The following is an 18,459-nucleotide window of genomic DNA, read 5'->3' as shown; positions in this document are numbered from 1 at the left end:
TCATGATGGCGGAGCAGAAGGACATGGAGCTTACCTCCCCCAACTAACAAAAATACATCTACATGTGGAACAATTCTCATAGAAAACCAACTGAAATCTCGCGGAAGATCTCTTACACAACCAAAGCCTCAAGAAAGATCCCCATGTAACCAGGTAGGACAAAAAAAATCATTTCCCTTCCCATTTTTGTTGTCTTCATGTTTGTTGCACTTTTATCACAAGTTCACCAGATAAAGAATAACCCTCTCAATTTGGTCTAGTAACTCGGGGAACCAGAATATCATTTAGAAAATTAAGTCTACACTTCACTGAATGACATCATAGTGTTTTCAACAAATTCCCAGAAATGCCTACCTAACTTCCAGGGAATTGTCTGATAAAGTTGCAGGTAAATCTCAATGAACAAGTGTTTAAATGTGATCATAAGAATGTTTTCCCAGTGAGGTAAAGCAAGAACAATGCAGTATGTTTCCTTTTTCAAAGGCTTTATCTACATAGTGCAGTGGAATTTCCCCATATTAAGGCATAACTGATATGATTAAATATAAAAATGGATTGAGACAACTGAAGACTCAAAATCAACTGTGCTGACAAATCAAGTGCTTTCTATTCACATAGATTCTAGACAATAATGACATTTTCTTCAACTCCACTGCCTAATCCAGGCCTGCAAACAATATATCAAACAATACCAGAAAATTTTATTTTATATTAAAGTTAATATGAATAAATTAATTATGTTTACCTCATGATGTCATGATGTGAATGTATTAAAATTATGGTTTTATTATATGTATATTTTAACATGGGAATAAAATAATGAGTATTACTTGAGTAATGATGTGGAGTATAATAATAATGTTTCAGCACGTCATAGTTTTCTAAACAGTCCTTCACAGCAGAACCAGGTGGGAGATGCTACTATTAGGTATAAAAACAAAAACATTAATTTGAAAAGACACGTGCACCCCAATGTTCATATCAACACTATTTACAACAGCCAAGACATAGAAACAACCTAAGTGCCCATCAACAGATGACTGGATAAAGAAGATATGGACTTTACTCAGCCATAAAAAAGAATAAAATAATGCCACTTGCAGCAACATGGATGGACCTAGAGAATAACACATCAAGTGAAGTAAGTCAGACAAAGACAAATATTCTATCACTTACATGTGGAATCTAAAAAAGAATACTAATGAGTCTATATACAAAACAGAAACAGACTCACAAACACAGAAAACAAACATATTTACCAAAGGGGACGGCAGGGGATACATTAGGAGTATGGGATTAACAGATACAAACTACTGTATATAAAATAGATAAGCAACAAGGATTTACTGTCTGGTATAGAGAACTATAGTCCAACCTTGTAATAACCTATAATGAAAAAGATCTTAAAATATATATATATAACTGAATCACTTTGCTGTACACCTGAAACTAACACAATATTGTAAATCAACTATACTTAAGAAAAATAAATAAATAAAAATAGCTAATGTAAAAAAGAAAAAAAATCAAAACCATAAGGCTAAAATTACCCACCAGTAAAGCTAAAATTAAAAAGACAGACATACCAAGTGTCAGTGAGAATGAAATGCATCCTAAAGTCTCATATTTTGCCAGTGAGAGTATAATTTGGCAAAACCACTTTGTTGAAGTGAAGATACAGGTTTGCCAGTATCTACTAAGGCTAAACATTTGCATACTCTATGATCCAGCATTTCCATTCTTAGGTATAGTCCCTAACAGAAAAGCAGGGGAATCTGTATAAATGTATACCAAAAGGCAGGTACAAAAACGTTTATTGTATCACCCTTTATAAAACTCCCCAAATGGAAACAATCTGAATGTCCATCAATAATAAATGGATTTTTAAAAATTTATTTTATATTGATACAACGGAATACTATATAGCAATGAAAATAAACAAACCACAACTGCACACAACATGAGTGACTCTCTAAAGGTTCTGGTCATCAATCCAATGTGTGTGTGTGTGTGTGTGTGTGTGTGTGTGTGTGTGTGTTGAGGAGGGGTGGTTCCCCACACCAAGAAGAAATACTACAATTTAACTCAATTCTGACAGTATCTACCCTGAGATAGCATCAGATCCCATAGGTTAAGGGGTCACTCCAAGACTGCCCCCCACAACTTCAGAGACCAGTTGCAAATCCAGATTGTCACCTGGGCTTCTGAACTATCTGCTATAAATTGGAAGTTCCAACAAACCCCTCCGTGGGTTTGATTAATTTGTGAAAGTGGCCTCACAGAACTCAGAGAAACATTTTACTTACAATATTATTGGTTTATTATAAAAGACTATAACTCAGAAGCAGCTAGATGGAAGAGATAAAACAGGGCAAGGTATGGGGAAAGGGCGAGTTTCCATGCCTTCTCCAGGAGCACTACTCTCCCAGCACCTCCATGTGTTCATCAACCCAGAAACTCTTTGAATTCTGTTTTGTTATTTTATTATTTTTTATGGAGGCTTCATTACATAGTCATGACTGATTAAATCATTGGCCACTGGCAAATGAGTCAGCCTCCAGCCCCTCTCCCCTCCCTTGAGATTGGGTTGTGGGACTGAAAGTTCCAAGACTCTAATCACTTGATTGGTTCCCCTGGCAACCAGCCCCCATCCCTAGGTTACCTAAGGGCTTTTCAAAAGTCACCTCATTAATATAACAAAAGACACCTTTTTGGCTCTAATCAGGTGATTTCAAGAGTTTTAGGAGCTCTGAACCAGGAATGGGTTGGAGACTGAATGTATATTTCTTATTATAAATCACAATATCACAGTCTCACAAGAATATTGTTGATGAAAAGAAAGCAAACACAGAAGTATATATTGTATGATTCTGTTTACAGTGTTAAAAGATAGGCAGATCTAATCGACAATGATAGGAAAGTGGTTACCGTTGAAGGCAGTAATGCCTGGGAAGGGGCCTAAGGTCGATAATGTTCTTTTTCCTTATCTGGGTACATGACTGTGCTCACTTTGTAAAAAATCATTAAGTTGTAGACGAAACATTTTGCTTCTGTATGTACGTTATATTTCAATTTTTCCTTTTTTTTTAAAGGCAAGCAGCCTGGCTCGTCTATACTCTGAATGCATAGCTGCTAGCTGATGTAGAGTTTTATTTTTGGGCCAGGACACTCAGCCTTGTTCTCCAAATCCTTCTCTGTTGTACTTTCAAAAGCTCTGGAACCAAATGACTGGGACCTTAGGTGGCTGGTTATGACCTTTCTCAGTCTTCTGGAATGAGTGGACACAATAAGCCTGACATGATGCTATTTCTACTCATCAGAACTTACCAAGCCTTTTCTGCACATTTTTGACTAATTATTGCTGTGGGATTGTCATCCCACATCATCATTATTGCTTTGAATTTTTTGCCAGCTGTTGCCCGATCTCCAATTTTTTTATACTCATAGACATGATGTGCTTATACCTTCTATTTATCTCACTTACCAAACCATAGCCAAAACAGGAATTGAACTAAGCCTTGTCTCTCAGAACTTGCCACTCTTAGTAGTGATTGAGATTGGGCCCAAGCAGAACCATCATAAAGCAACAAGAGCTATCAAGGAAGGCTGGCAGAGTGGTTTTTGAATAGTTCTCCCAAGTGTTAACTGAGAAATAACAGTAGTAGAATAAAGGGGCTGAGAATTTTTTCTGTGACTTTCAAAAACTGCTTGAAATATCTATGACTATAGGCCATGGACAGTGTTTTAGGTATAATAATAATAAATTAATATTTACAGTGTTTAACACATCCAGGTTCTGTGCTAAGTGCTTTTATATACATTATCTCATTTGAGCCTCAGAAATACCCTGCAAGAGGGATTATAATTATCTCCATTTTACAGAGGAGGAATTTAGAATTTAGAAACATTAAGTAACTCACCCAAGACTAGCCAGTAAATGAGTGTCAATGTTGGAATTTGAACTTAGGTCTATCTGGTCCCAAACGCCACTATCTTAACCAGTATCCTCTACCATACATTTATTGTACCATAGAGAGTGTATGCTGGTTGGAGATCAGGGATGAAAGTCTATATAGGAGGGCTGAAATGAGATGTATTATGGTTAAGTGTCATAAAGATAGAGCAAAATTCAGAAACTGAAACCATACATGATGCTAATCAGGTCTGATATGGAGAGAGCATCAGTAAACCCAACCATATGCCAAATTATTTTATTTTATGGGACTTGGATGAATTGTACATTCATCAAAGATGTCTCTACTCTCTTAACATTCATTAGCATGTTATTTGTTTAGAAACTCAAGGTTGTTGTATCTATTAACTGAGACTAATTCATAAACCTTTCAGGTTTTACACATCGTCTGGGACCATTCTTTATTATTTAGTGCCAGTACTAGGAAAAAAGAAAAAGAAGGACTTGGAGGCTAGAGGTTCACGCGCCTGTATTACTGTTGCCATGACAACTCCCAGGCTATTCTCTGATGAGCTGTTGCTATCACTCAAAATAAAAAAAAACTTAGTTCTGTATTTTTATTTTCTATCATTGACTTTTTTGACATATTTTATTTCTTATTTCTTTATGACCCATGACCAGACAAAATACAAGGGATGAATAATCATCTTAGATGCTTTAGGATCACATTCACCCGTTTGCATAATTCAAATTTTTTAAAAGACATGAAAATAATTACTGTGCTTTCGATTTAAATTTATGATGTGTTATGGCTGGACTAACTATAAAACATACAATCATAAAACAACAGGTTTGCTTGGTGTTAAAAGATTATGACAAAATCAATATACTGCTTCATAAATGACCAAGACCAGGCTTTCCAGTCTAGTGTTGTAGACTGTGGAGGGCAAGGTTGCCCATCTAGGCAGAAGAATAGATAAACTGGGTGTCTAATATGGTTAAAGGAATTATGAATCTGCCTACTTTACCCAAAAATATCTCTCCTGCTACTTGTCAAACATGGTGCCTGAAATATCACTATTAGAGCTTTATTTCTGGGAGTCTTGAAAGGTTTTCTTACAAAAAACAATTTTTTGGTGTGAAATACAAGATATACTTTTTAAAAAATTGAGGTACTGGGGATTGAATCTAGGACCTGGGGCATGCTAAGCAGGAGCTCTACCACTGAGCTATACCCAGCCCCCTGAGATACATATTTAGAAGTGCATAAACCATAAATCAAGTTAACAATTACAATAATTTTTAAGTAAACACCTGAGAAACCATCACTTAAATTAAAAAATAAATCACTGACAGCACTCCCCCAAATTCTCCATGTATCTTATCCAGCTAATAGCCCCTTCCTTCTTTCCCAGAGGTAACACATTCTAGATATTTACAGTAACAATTTTTCTTCATAGTTTTATCAGCTGTGCATACATTCCTAAATAATTTAATTACATTTTGTCTGTTTTTAAAGATTTTATGTAAATGGAATTATGTTATAAGTATTCTTTAATGTCTCCCTTCTTCTGCTAACATTACATGTAAGATTCAATTATGCTGTGATATTTAACTGTAGTTAACTCACTACCATTAGTGTATAGTATTCCATAGTACTCTGCTGTTGATGAATATTTGGGCTATGTTTTCTTTATCTTTCGAGTTGATCATATGATTTTTCTACTTCAATCTTTTCTTATGATGAACTATATTTATTGCCGGCGACTAGGTTATTGTCCCATTGCAGAAAGAATTCAGAGATGGGATGCAGAAGTTATGAAAGTAAAGTGGGGATTTATTAAGGGGTAAATGATAGTACACTCTCAAGGAGAGAGTGGGCAGGCTCAGGTGAGCAGCTGCCCTGAGTTTCTTTGGTAAGTTGATTACATAGAGTGTAAAAATCAATGGGCGGAATATTCACTGGAGAGGGAAGAGTTTGGGGTCGTAGTCCCTGATTTTCATCCCAGTTCCACCATCCCAAAGGGAGGAGGGATTTTTGTCCTTATTTAGTCTGGATCAGAAGTGTCATGGCATCAGTGCATGATCAGTACTTCTAATCTGCAAGGCTAATTTTATTGAAATGAGGGCATAATAAATAAAAGGTTACCTTCGGACACTGGAGATTCCATCTTTTCCCACCTTTTTTTGTCGGCCTCCAGGCCACTCGTCACCCCAAAATTTGCGACTACTTATCAGCCCAGAGGTTCTTGCTTTTCTTTCTCTGCCCAGGGACCCCTGTTGTACATGATGTATGATTTCCTGCTTTTGGCTCGTGCTCCTCCTTTTTGTTCAATTCCTGCCATTTGGCCTGCATGCTCCTTTCTCTGCTCATATCTACCTATCTGCCTGCTCTAACACACTGATGTACTTTAATGTTAATCCAACCTCACATTCCTGGGTTTTTAGTTCCTGGGCAACTCTTTCCATATGTTGAGATTAGCCTTTATTTTTCCTTTTGCGTATAATCCTTATTGAGTTTTGGAATCAAGGATATGCTAACCTCACAAGAGGAGTTGGAGAATGTTTCCTCTTTCTATTCTCTGGAAGAGTTTGTATCAGTTTGATTTCATCATTGAAATATTTCACTATTGGACGTTTGGTAGAATTTTCTGGTAAATAACTTGATTTCTGTACCCTGACCCCTGAGGCTGCTGAATCAAAGTTCAAGTTTCCTGGTACCTTTTCTAACACTGGCAAAGCCCTGAGGCAGTGCTGGTGCTCAGTAACTTTCCTTACCTCTTTGGGATCAGGCTTTCTCTCAGAATTTGTCTGACAGTTCCCCACAATTTTGTCAACCCTTCAATGTTCAAAGATAAATTAAAATTTTGTATTTGTTTTGCTTTTTTTCATGTCTGCATTTTTATTTATTTTAAAGTCCAAGGAAGGTAGAGTTAATCAATGCTTAATCCCATAAAGAGACCTATAAAATGCAAATGTGCTTGGGACGCTAAACACTTTGAATACCTGATTAATTCATTTGAGTCCATTGTTCCAGGTATATTCCAGAACTGAGCTAGGAAGGTAAGACTGATGGGACAAAGATGAAGGATAGATACAAGGCTGTGGTCCTGGTAAGGAGGGCAGATCATGGAAGTGGCCTACCTCCCATGTCACACCAGCTCTAACTTCTACTGGAAGAAGTAGTAGGTATTGCTATTTCCCATGATCCACTTGCTTCACCATGTCAGTTCTGACTCCAACATAACTTCAGTTGAGGCTACCTGCTGACTCCACTTCTGATTCCACTTCTGCTCTCATCCAAGCACCACCAACCAGCTCTGTCCCCATTTTCCCACACCTTCAATCTCTAGTGCGTCACAGTTCATTAATCTCTGGAAACTATGAGGACACTAAGCCTTCAAACCTCAGTTATTTCATTTCAAAAGAAGTAGATCCCTGAAGGGATTCAGGTGACAGCTTGAAGAGTTACCACATGGTACCCTGGGCATAGTAAACCACCCTAGAAACTACTCTGTACTTTGAAAGATGGCACAGACTGTCTGGGTCAGAGGAATTTCCTGCATTATTGAAGGAATAATAATCTCTCCTTCTTACAGTAGATGATGCCCCATTCAGTTGTCTATCTGAGTTCTGAGCTGTCCACTTGAAATCACTGAGTTTACAAATAGCGAGAGAGAGTGGAGGGCCCCAGCAAGACATGTTAGATTGCTCTAGCTGCTGACAATGCCCCCAATGGTCTTTGTTTCACAGCAATTATTTTGCAATGTAATTAATAAGGTTAAAATGATAAAGTTAAGGATAAGGTTAGTTATCTCTGATGGACTTTTTAACCCATCACTGTAACAGCTCTGCTTCCATGTTAGCCAATTTGCTTTGATTCTCCAGTCTACTGCAGGATTGTCATGGAGATGCATGCATAACAGAGTTGTGTGTGATATATTTCTGATAACTAACAGCACAATATGACATGAACTTGTATAAGACATGAAAATCAGGTCACAAACTCAGGTATGTGAGAAATGTTGCTTTTCCCTCTTTTTCTTTTAAAATTTCATTTTCAACTCTAATATCCCACACCACTAAGGGTACATCGTACAATGCAAAGACAGTCCCCCACCTCTCCCGCCATCTAAGAATTATCCACCCAAAACGTTAATGATGCTGGGGCTGAGAAACTCTGCTCTAGACCAGTGCTTTGACTGCCTGGTGAATTACCTGGAGAGCTTTTGAAAAATCCCTATTCCTGGGCCCAAAGCAGACCATTTAAATCAGAAGTTTTGGAGGTGGACTTAAGTATTAGTATAACTGATGTACAGTCATAGTTGAGCACCACTGCCTTGGACAATCCATCCAGTTATTTCTCTCTGGGATCTAGCCGTCTTTGTGTGGTATCAGGAAATAAAGCATAAAGAAACCTATAGCCCTCTCAGCTCTCTGTCCTCCCAAGAGAGCCTTCTTTTAACCTGAGGGAGACTCTCTCTCCCTTCTGCTTCTTTCAGCCCACTTTTCTTGCTTATACCACTTCCAATGGATTTACGCTTTTTGATTACTAGTCCTGTAGACCACTTTTGGACTTTCTACCTGCCCCTTATTCTCCCCTAGGCAATGAAGCACAGAGTGCACTAATGAATTCATGACAGGTAATGAATAGGAAAATGTGTGTGTGTGTGTGTGTGTGTGTGTGTGTGTGTGTGTGTGTGTGTGTGTGTGTGTGTCTGGCAGAGGGGCTGGGCTTGGAGGGATATGAATTAATGTCTGCAAATATTATCCAAGTGTAAACATCACAAAACCTCTAAAACTTCTTAAAAACTACCACTGTCATCCTTCACTGAAGCACCTGAATGTATTCTAATTGATCTCCTTTACAGATTTAAACTTTTCTAGTTTTATTGAATGCTTATCTGAATCTATAATTTCACACTTACAGTTGTTAAGGACAACTCCAGTAGGATATTCTACCATCAACTCACATTCAACATTCCTGAAGCAAACTCATCCTTCTCTATTTTAAATGCCTCCTTTTTCTTCTCCACCCCTCCTTCATTTCAGAATTACCTTAAGAGAATAGCATTCCTTCATCACTCAAGGGTGAAAAGGTGGAATCACTTTTAATAACTATCTTTCCATCAACCACCTATTCTATTACATTATCACGATCTTTTAAATCTTTTTTTGAATGTATCTTATTTCTATTTCCTTTTTCCAATTCTCATAGCTGCCCCCTTAGCTCATGATCCTATTACTTCATGCCTGTGTTACTATAACATTTTCCATAATACTTGGCCCAGTTGATTGCCATGCTCCATTTATTATGCAGCCAGGATATTGAGCCCTGCTTTCACCAACTCATCCTTCTGTGTGAGACATTTCAAGAGTTTCCCCACTATAAGCTGGATCAATTGCAAGTCCTCCACAAGTTGTCTCTTTTATCTATCTACCATCTCTAAATCCATAAGCTTGCTAACTCAGACAGGCTATGACCAAACAGTCACTGACACCTACCAACATGGCCAATTCTAGAATTGATATGGCGAATAGTCTGACATGTAGCTAGGACCAACTTCTGCCACTGCACTGGGCTGCCTGCCTCTCTGGAGACAAATTTTTCAGTCAATCCTACACACAGAGACCAAAGGTGAGTTTTCTGGAGGTGAGAACATTCAATGGTAACAGTAGGACTGAGCCTCCAGAAGTCCTTCTCCCCCAGCCAAGAGAATAAATGAAAAATACAATCCCCACTCCCTAGACGGAATAGCCAAGATTACTCTTACCTCTAAAAGCATAAAGGATGCAGGTGTGGTGGTTCCCATCATATTCTCATGTCATTCAGCTGTTTGGCCCCTGCAAAATCAGATATATTGTGGTGAATGAAGGTAGACAACTGCAAACTCAACCAAGTAGGAAATGCAGTTGCCACATCTATGTGGCATTTTGCTGGGGCAGATTAATGCAGCCTAGGTACATGGTATACAGCCATTGATCTGGTGAATGTATTCTTTTTCATCCCTATCAGGAAGAAGAATCAGAAGTCATTTGTATAAATGTGGCATAGACCACAGTACACATTTTTGTCTTCATCCAGGGCTATATTAACTCTCTTTTTCTCTGTCATAGTCTGAAGGATGTCGAACATTTGGATAGTCTGTGGAATATCACATAGGTCCCCTATATCCACTAAATCAATGATATCATGTTCATCAGACTGGTTGAACATGAAATATTAATTCTATTGGGGGCCTTGGTAAGACACACACTCTAGAAAGTGACAGTGATGATGAAGTACAAAGTCCTGGCCCCCTTCTGTCAACTGGGGACAACTCTGGGGAAACATTCCAACCCCAGTGCTTCCTCTGGATTGAGCTGAGGCCACTCTTGCAGCTACATCATGGATCAATTTCTCCTTTATTGAATCCTGCTTCCTTCTCTGCCTTACAAGTACTCTTTCATAGTGCACTCCCCAGTAGATCTCCTGCGTACAAATATCACTCTGAGAGCCTGTTTCATGGGGAACCTAAACCTTAGATAAAACCTGAGGTTAGGTCTTCAAATAATGAGCCGGGGTGAGTAGGTGATAACAACCGGTAAAGTAGTGGGTCGTAGATTCTAATGACTCAGAGTTCTAAGCTGGTATTTTGTGGGTGGGAGGAAAGAGGAAGAATGGTCCACAGTCCACGAGAGAAAATGAGAAGCTAGGACCACCTCCATCCTAGTTGTACAGGAGTGTGGTTGAGAAAACAGTCTTCTTTTGAGAGGACCAAGGCAGAATCAGAGTCCTGAGAGGACTACCGCCTTTTTATGAGGGCAAGATGGTGAAAGAAATGTTCAGAGAAGATTAAGCAGATTTTCTGGTAGTAGAACATGAGTTTCAGAGAGCTGGTGGAAAGGGAAGGCATGAGAGAGACAGGATCCAAAAGGAAGATGTGCAGGATTGCTTGGGGATTAGAGTGGGTGGGAAGGATGGCATCCTGGGCTTCTACCAGTAACTGAAGTAAACAAAGATGAACATAATGAAATTAGCCTTGGGACTGTTATAGCAGAGCGGCAGGAAAGGCTGTGCCAGTGGAGGAAGACGATAAGTGAGGACGTTATTGGGAATACAGAGTGTCAGGGTCCCATTTCCTTCCACCGGAGTTGATGTGAAGGCTGGGATGGAGTGGTTTATACTGAGCATCAGAACATTTGAGACTCTCCCTTCAGCTCTGGCACTGGAGAGAAGCAGTTCTTACCTAAATTAGAACTTTCAGCACATTTGTGAGATCAGGTGAATTATTTTTATTTTCTTTCTCACAACAGTCAGTAACTATGAGACATACACTCCCCCTTCATAAAAATTTTCCCTTCCTAATTGCTGATATAGCATTATATTAAAGATGTTTGGTTATAAATAAGAAGCTTCAGAAATTGAAGCTGTCAAGCAAAAATATCCGTGTTAATCTCAGCTCCATTAAACAAACACACATAAGGGGAAAAAAATGATTATCTGCCAAGTGGGAAGAATAAAATCATCAAGAAATGAAAACATGTTCATGTTTATAAGAAGCTGATGTAAAGAATAGACAGGTAAAAAATAGAGTGAATTTAAAATATAATCCTGGTGCTTTTTTCCACGATAAGAGTGTTTACGTTTAGTATTTGGAGAAACATTTCTTCTTTTTTTTTTTTTTTGAACACTTTTTATTGATTTATAATCATTTTACAATGTTGTGTCAAATTCCAGTGTTCAGCACAATTTTTCAGTCATTCATGGACATATACACACTCATTGTCACATTTTTTTCTCTGTGAGTTATCATAACATTTTGTGTATATTTCCCTGTGCTATACAGTGTGATCTTGTTTATCTATTCTACAATTTTGAAATCCCAGTCTATCCCTTCCCACCCTCCACCCCCCTGGTAACCACAAGTCTGTATTCTCTGTCTGTGAGTCTATTTCTGTCCTGTATTTATGCTTTGTTTTTGTTTGTTTGTTTTTGTTTTTGTTTTTTAGATTCCACATATGAGTGATCTCATATGGTATTTTTCTTTCTCTTTCTGGCTTACTTCACTTAGAATGACATTCTCCAGGAGCATCCATGTTGCTGCAAATGGCATTATGCTGTCAGTTTTTATGGCTGAGTAGTATTCCATTGTATAAATATACCACCATTTCTTTATCCAGTCACCTGTCGATGGACAATTAGGCTGTTTCCATGATTCAGCTATTGTAAATAGCGCTGCTATGAACATTGGGGTGCAGGTGTCATCCTGAAGTAGATTTCCTTCTGGATACAAGCCCAGGAGTGGAATTCCTGGGTCATATGGTAAATCTATTCCTAGTCTTTTGAGGAATCTCCACACTGTTTTCCATAGTGGCTGCTACCAAACTGCATTCCCACCAGCAGTGTAGAAGGGTTCCCCTTTCTCCACAGCCTCTCCAGCATTTGTCATTTGTGGATGTTTGAATGACGACCATTCTGACTGGTGTGAGGTGATACCTCATTGTAGTTTTGATTTGCATTTCTCTGATAATTAGTGATATTGAGCATTTTTTTCATGTGCTTTTTGATCATTTGTATGTCTTCCTTGGAGAATTGCTTGTTTAGGTCTTCTGCCCATTTTTGGATTGGGTTGTTTATTTTTTTCTTATTGAGTCGTATGAGCTGCTTATATATTCTAGGAGATCAAGCCTTTGTCGGTTTCACTTGCAAAAATTTTCTCCCATTCCGTAGGTTTTCTTCTTGTTTTACTTCTGGTTTCCTTTGCTGTGCAGAAGCTTGTAAGTTTCATTAGGTCCTATTTGTTTATTCTTGCTTTTATTTCTTCTAGGAGAAAATTTTTGAAATGTATGTCAGATAATGTTTTGCCTATGTTTTCCTCTAGGAGGTTTATTGTGTCTTGTCTTATGTTTAAGTCTTTAATCCATTTTGAGTTGATTTTTGTATATGGTGTAAGGGAGTGTTCTAGCTTCATTGTTTTACATGCTGCTTTCCAGTTTTCCCAACACCGTTTGCTGAAGAGACTGTCTTTATTCCATTGTATATTCTTGCCTCCTTTGTCGAAGATGAGTTGACCAAAAGTTTGTGGGTTCATTTCTGGGCTCTCTATTCTGTTCCAGTTGGTCTATATGTCTGTTTTGGTACCAATACCATGCTGTCTTGATGACTGTAGCTCTATAGTATTGTCTGAAGTCTGGGAGAGTTATTCCTCCAGCCTCTTTCTTTGTCTTCAGTAATGCTTTGGCAATTCTAGGTCTTTGATGGTTCCATATAAATTTTATTATGATTTGTTTTAGTTCTGTGAAATATGTCCTGGGTAATTGGATAGGGATTGCATTAAATCTGTAGATTGCCTTGGGCAGTGTGACCATTTTAACAATATTGATTCTTCCAATCCAAGAGCATGGAATATCTTTCCATTTTTTAAAGTCTTCTTTAATTTCCTTCATCAATGGTTTATAGTTTTCTGTGTATAATTCTTTCACCTCCTTGGTTAGATTTATTCCCAGATATTTTATTACTTTGGGTGCTATTTTAAAGGGGATTGTTTCTTTACTTTCTTCTTTTGTTGATTTATCGTTAGTGTAAAGAAATGCAACTGATTTTTGAACGTTAATTTTGTAACCTGCTACCTTGCTGAATTCTTCAATCAGCTCTAGTAGCTTTTGTGTGGACCTTTTAGGGTTTTCTATATATAGTAACATGTCATCAGCATATAATGACACTTTTACCTCTTCTTTTCCAATTTGGATCCCTTTTATTTCTTTCTCTTGCCTGACTGCTGTGGCTAGGACTTCCAGGACTATGTTGAATAGGAGTGGTGATAGTGGGCATCCTTGTCTTGTCCCAGATTTTAGTGGGAAGCTTTTGAGTTTTTCACCGTTGAGTACTATGCTGGCTGTAGGTTTGTCATATATAGCTTTTATTATGTTGAGATATGTTCCCTCTATACCCACTTTGGTGAGAGTTTTTATCATAAATGGGTGTTGAATTTTATCAAATGCTTTTTCTGCATCGATTGAGATGATCATGTGGTTTTTGTCCTTTCTCTTGTTGATGTGATGTATTACATTGATTGATTTGCGTATGTTGAACCAGCCTTGTGTCCCTGGGATGAACCCCACTTGGTCATGATGTATAATCTTTTTATGTGTTGTTGGATTCTATTTGCTAAAATTTTGGTGAGGATTTTGGCATCTATGTTCATCAGTGATGTTGGCCTATAATTCTCTTTTTTTGTAGTGTCTTTGCCTGGTTTTGGTATCAGGGTGATGGTGGCTTCATAGAATGAGTTTGGGAGTAATCCCTCCTTTTCAATCGTCTGGAAGAGTTTGAGAAGGACTGGTATGAGTTCTTCTTTGTATGTTTGGTAGAATTCCCCGGTGAAGCCGTCCGGTCCTGGAGTTTTATTTGTAGGGAGGTTTTTAATTGCTATTTCTATTTCCTTTCTAGTGATCGGATTGTTCAAGTGTTCAGATTCTTCTTGGTTCAGTCTTGGTGGACAGCATGTTTCCAGAAACTTGTCCATCTCCTCTAGGTTATCCAGTTTGGTTCCATATAGTTTTTCATAATATTCTCGTGTGATATTCTGTATTTCTATTTTGTTTGTTGTAGTTTCTCCATTTTCCTTTCTTATTTTGCTAATTTGTGCTGTCTCTTTTTTCTTCTTTGTGAGTTTGGCCAGAGGTTTGTGGATTTTATTTACTTTTTCAAAAAACCAGCTTTTGGTTTGGTTGATTTTTTCTATGGTCTTGTTAATCTCTATTGTATTTAATTCCTCTCTGATCTTTATTATTTCCTTCCTTCTGCTGCTTTTTGGGGCTTTTTGTTCTTCTTTTTCTAATTCATTCAGGTGGTGGGTTAAATTGTTTATTTGAGATTGTTCTTCTTTTTTGAGGAAGGCCTGTATCGCTATAAACTTCCCTCTTAGCACTGCCTTTGCTGTGTCCCATAGGTTTTGAGTGGTTGTGCTTTCATTATCATTTGTCTCAAGGTATTTTTTAATTTCAGCTTTGATTTCCTCATTGATCCATTGTTTTTTCAATAACATATTGTTTAATCTCCATGCTTTCCTTTTTTTCTCCTTTGTTTCTCTGTTGTTGATTTCCAGTTTCACGGCATTGTGGTCAGTAAAGATGCTTGAGATAATTTCTATCTTCTTAAAATTGTTGAGGTTTCTTTTGTGCCCAAGTACATGATCGATCCTGGAAAATGTTCCATGTATACTTGAAAAGAATGTATATCCTATTTTTGGGGGGTGTAATGCTCTGAAAATATCCACCAAATCTAGTTTTTCTATTGTAGTATTTAATTTCTCTGTTGCCTTGTTTATTTTCTGTCTGGAAGATCTGTCTAGTGATGTTAATGCAGTGTCAAAATCTCCAACTATGATTGTATTCCCATCAATATCCCCCTTTATCTCTGTTAGTAATTCTTGTATGTACTTAGGTGCTTCTATATTGGGTGCATATATATTAACGAGTGTAATATCCTCATCTTGTATCACTCCTTTAATCATTATAAAATGTCCTTCTTTATCTTTCTTTATGGCCTTTGTTTTAAAGTCTATTTTGTCTGAAATCAGTACTGCAACACCTGCTTTTTTGGCTTTTCCATTTGCATGGAATATCCTTTTCCATCCTTTCACTCTCAATCTATATGTGTCCTTCTCCCTAAAGTGGGTCACTTGTATGCAGCATATTGAAGGTTCTTGCTTTATTATCCAGTCTGCCACTCTGTCTTTTGACTGGAGCATTTAGTCCATTAACATTTACAGTAATTAATGATAGATGTGTGTTTATTGCCATTTTGAACTTATCTTTGCAGTTGAATTGGTATATCCTCTTTGTTCCTTTCTTCTTCCTTTTGTGGTTTGGTAATTTTCCTTTGTATTATCATGGATTTTATTTAATTTTTGTGACTCCCTTTTAAATTTTTGGCTTGTGGTTACCCTTTTTTGTAAATCTATTAACCCATTACTATAACTGTTTTTATTAAACTGATAGTAACATGATCTCAAACCCATCCTACTGTTAAAAAATTTTTAAAAAGAAAGAAAAAAATATTCTATATTTCCCTGCCTCCCTCTCCCACTCTCAGTGATTTGTATGTCTTCTTTTATAATTTCGTGTTTACTTTATTTGTAATTCATGAGTTATTACCTTTCTAGTTGTGAGTTTCTCATTTCTGTAGCATCCTGCTGCTTTTCTATTTTGAAGAGGGCGATGTTCTGTCGGAGTTCCGCAGGTGCTCTGGTTGGCTGAGTGGGTCTGTGGATGTGGGTCTTGGTGTATTTGTGGGAGAGGGTGAGCTACGAGTGTCCTTCTACTCCGCCATCTTCTCCGTTTGAGAGGAAACATTTCTTCTGATAACTTCAACAACTGCTGAACAAAGCCTTTCCATTTTGTCCCAAAATTGATTAATTGTCTATGGAGGAAAGACCCTAATTCTAAGCCCATCTTTGCCCTGAGTAACTTGGTGGGGGAAGCTTTGATTTATTGATTCATTCATAAAAACAAATATTTGTTTTCAACCTACTATGTGCCAGGTTGACACATGATACCTACTATGATATATGTTCTATTATTATTATTATTATTGTCCCAATTAACAGAAAAGGACACTGAGATGCAGTGAGGATCCTCAGTACATGGATTTGCGTCAGATTCCAGTGCCCAGGCTTTACCTTGGGATGTAAACATATTGATTATTCTGCTTCCCATTATTCAGAAATCTCATATCCTATAGGAAGCATTACCCAGGTAAAATGAGAAGGGATCTTCCTTCGTGACCAGGAGTGACAAATCTATAATCTGTACCCAAAGTTGGGATGCATTCCAATGGGAAGGCAGGACTATTTATCCAGCTGATTTCCTCAATGTTTGTGCTCAGAGATCCACTTTGTTTTGTCATAAATAATAAAGGTTTCTAGCTTTCATAGAATCTTTTCCCCAGTCTAACCACCACCAAATTTAAATTGGTTAATCAAATGCCTCCTCTTTTTGAGTAATAAAGTTAGAGAAAGAAAAGCGTAGGAAGCAATATAAGCCTGTGATCATGTCCTTTATAAATAATGAGAGGTGTTCTTTTTTTTGTTAACTAAGTGTAATTATTCCTGATTTTCAACTGAGTTAAAAGAGGCTTGAGTTAAACAAATGAATTAAATGCACAACAGATGGGCAGTTACTTTGATATTCCAGGTTTGGTTGCTGGAAGTGTTGCAGCTCTTGTCTAAAATGACTATTTAATAACAGTTTAAGAAAACCAGTAGTTTCTAGGCAGCCTGGCAGTTGAAGTGAATAAACTTTCCATTTTGTGATTTTTCAGGGAAGAAATGGTCCCTTCAAATTGGGAGTGATTAATATACTAAGATATCAATTCATAAAAACCACTCATATTATAACCTAGCAGCAACATTTGTAACATATTCAATAGCTTAAATTCTCAAACGTGGATTCAGTCTGGGGGAACTTCCCTAATTGATCTAGACTGGAAATGCCTCTTATTTTATTAATTACTCTGGTAAAACGTTATTCAAGATCTGAAGAGTCTATTTTCCCTGTCCTGCTTGGCTCTTGGTATTGTCTCCCTCTCCCTCTCTTTTCCAGTAGTTTTATCCCACCATAGGAAGCAAGGTGTTAGGAGTCTACACATACAAACACACACCACACCGCATAGTGTTAGGACACTTCATATTTTCTTCCTGGCTTCCTAAAATCCTGCCCTATGTATTCTGTATTGCAACGGATCCAGTTATTTTTGCTGATTGAGTTTAGAATTTGATTTTAATTTACCTTCTTTTTTATGATCCCTCACAAATTGTTAGTGGGTGAGAGACTCCTTTAATAATTCATCCATTTATTTGTTTAAAAACATTTAATTAAGTGTCTGCTACTACATGTCAAAAAATGTGTTCAGCCCTGGGGACAGAGAAAGAAATAAGACCATTCTTTCCCTCAAAGGCTTCCTGATCCTGTGAGAGGGATGTGACAGTGCTATGGTGAAGGTGAGCTTAGGGTGCAAGTGGAAAAGAAAGAGAGAGAGCGGAGGTTTCCACCTTTCAATCCTGTATGAGTTTCCCACTGCTGCTATTAACAAATTGCCACAAACTCAGTGGCTTAAAACAATAAGCATTAATTTTCTTATAGCTCTGAAGTTCAGAAATCCAAAATGAGTGTCACTAAGCTAAAATCAAGTTGTTGGCAGGGCTGTCTTCCTTCTGGAGGCTCTGGGGGCAAGTCTGTTTCCTTGTCTTTTCCATGTTCTAGAGGCTGTCCACATTCCTCGGCTTCCTTTCATCTCCAGAGATAGCATCACATCACTCGGCCATCACTTCTGGTTTCACATTGCCTTCTTTGCCTCTGCCTCTCTTGCTTCTCTCTTTCATTTATAAGGACCTTTGTTTTTCCATAAGGCCCACCCCAATAACCCAAGAGTATCTTCCCACTTCAAAATCCTTAATTTAATCACACCTGCAAAGTCTCTTTCACCATATAGGTAGGTAGCTCCCTGTTCAGTCCTAGGGGATGAATTACTAGTCCAAACAGTCATATAATCTCATTCCTGT

At 37.7% G+C, this 18,459-nt stretch overlaps 1 protein-coding gene across 3 annotated transcripts in view; it reads right to left on the bottom strand.

Annotated features, from left to right (window-relative positions):
* The window catches only part of LHFPL3 (LHFPL tetraspan subfamily member 3), a 629,939-nt gene that overhangs the window by 560,038 nt on the left and 51,442 nt on the right, over positions 1-18,459 (bottom strand). For all 3 annotated transcript variants that reach the window (XR_004321615.1, XR_004321617.1, XR_004321616.1), the window contains exon 3: positions 9,688-9,757. The gene's annotated coding sequence lies outside the window, so the exon portion shown is untranslated. The remainder of the gene's footprint in view (positions 1-9,687; positions 9,758-18,459) is intronic.

The sequence above is a fragment of the Camelus ferus genome, chromosome 7 (assembly GCF_009834535.1).
Source record: "Camelus ferus isolate YT-003-E chromosome 7, BCGSAC_Cfer_1.0, whole genome shotgun sequence".
NCBI lineage: Eukaryota > Metazoa > Chordata > Mammalia > Artiodactyla > Camelidae > Camelus > Camelus ferus.
Note: the sequence above shows the minus strand (reverse complement) of the source record. Positions and strands in the feature narration are given on the sequence as shown.